A 1,872-nucleotide genomic window follows, 5' to 3' on the forward strand; every position below is an offset into this window, starting at 1 on the left:
ACATCGGATGGTGATTTTCAATTTCACCTTGACCTTGACCTTCAAGGTCATTTGAAGGTCAAATTGAATTTTTAAATAGAAACCCCTATTTTTGACCCCGGATTCGGAAAGAGCGCAAAATTTTACGTTTAGATGGATACTTGAGGCTCTTCTTTGGAATGACCTTCAGAGGTTATTTCAAGGACAAGATATTTGAAATTACGCAATTTAATAAGGTAAACCCTAGTAATAATAATGATTCTTGCCTTAATCGGCTGGTTTCTCTATGGTCTTGCCTTAATTGGCCGGACCAAAATAGGGCCCTAAAATCCATTCTGCTACGTCCTCGCCGTGGGCCCTGGACATCGATGTATGTATTATGTCGATGACTGAACGCAGGCTCTAGTGAACAATTTTATTTTATACAAATGACTACTAATTCAAATATTTTAAAAAACAAATCACGATTAATTTTGGTTTTCAGGTCATGCTAGACTTGTAAGCGGTTCGACCTTGAAATGATCTTTAAAGGTCATTCCAAAGAAGAGGTGCGTAATTTCAAATATTTCGTCCTTGAAATAACCTCTGAAGGTCATTCAAAAGAAGAGCCTCAAGTACTCATCTAAACGTAAAATTTTGCGCTCTTTCCGAATCCGGGGGAAAAATAGGGGTTTCTATTTAAAAATTCGATTTGACCTTCAACTGACCTTGAAGGTCAAGGTCAAGGTAAAATTAAAAATCACCATCCGATGTCCTCCTCCGAACCCAACAACTTTTGTAAGGGTTATTTTCGGATTGGTGGCTTCCCTGACGAGATATTCAGGTGCGTAATTTAAAATGGGACACCCGTTATGTATATATATATATATATATATATATATATATATATATACATAAACATAAGTACACTCATTTGCATTGATGCTATACCATTTATCAGATCGATAGTCAGAAAGTTTCGACCAGCTGTGTCCGTTTCTAGCTGATCGTTTTTCGTGACTGTTGATTCATCCAGCAAGCAAGAATGTGTCAAAATAGAAATGACATTTTGACAACTTTTCGTGTTAACATTTTACTTTAATATTTTCACGCTATTTTCTCTCACTATTTGATAAGCGCTCCAGAATATTAATAAACATTCTACTTTATTATATTCGAAAAAAATATTTTAAGTAAAAAAAATATTTAAAAGTATTTTTTATTTACTTTTAACATTCTTACTCTTTTTCCACTGATTGCGCGTTACACGTGAGCGGATAACCTTCTGTTAAAAACACATATGTAAGAAACGTCAAGCTGTCAAAATGTCACTTCTGTTTTGACACATTCCCGCTTGCCTGATGAATCAACAGTCATGAAAAACGATTAGAAACGGGCACGGATGGTTGAAATTTTCTAGTGATTATCAATCTAGTGAATATATATAGTATATTCATCAATGCAACTGAGTGTACAGTTGATAGTCACCAAATATTTCGTTGCCTAGTATCCAGCTGATACTGTTTGACAAGAGAGTTTGAAATCCGAATTTTGTACAATAACAAAGCTGAACCAAAATGAATGTGTTGTCAAATTTAACACACATACACACACATCATACAAGATTGTATTAATAGTCCAAGGAACATTATTAGATATAAAAATTATATCTCGCACGTGCGAGATTAGATTTTAAAGCCAGCACATTCATAATTGTAAACTTTTGTTGATAACATAATCAATTACAAAATCGTATTTATGACTCATTATTCAGTACTTTGTTGACTAATGTTCCTTATATAAAATAATGTCGATAAGTATAATAGATAATACACTCTCTTAAAGTGAATCAGTGAATAGTCACTGATATCAGTTATAAGTAGAGGAAGGTCGGGTAGTAGCGGACAGCAGTTA

General features: G+C 34.0%; 1 protein-coding gene across 2 annotated transcripts in view; it reads right to left on the reverse strand.

The window, feature by feature from the left end:
• LOC116845083 (tyrosine-protein phosphatase non-receptor type 14-like) overlaps positions 1 to 1,872 on the reverse strand; it is a 46,284-nt gene that overhangs the window by 39,222 nt on the left and 5,190 nt on the right. The gene's annotated exons all lie outside the window — the stretch shown is intronic.

This window comes from Odontomachus brunneus, unplaced genomic scaffold, assembly GCF_010583005.1.
Source record: "Odontomachus brunneus isolate Ranch 3 - 2012 unplaced genomic scaffold, Obru_v1 Obru_scaffold_049, whole genome shotgun sequence".
In the NCBI taxonomy this organism is placed as follows: domain Eukaryota; kingdom Metazoa; phylum Arthropoda; class Insecta; order Hymenoptera; family Formicidae; genus Odontomachus; species Odontomachus brunneus.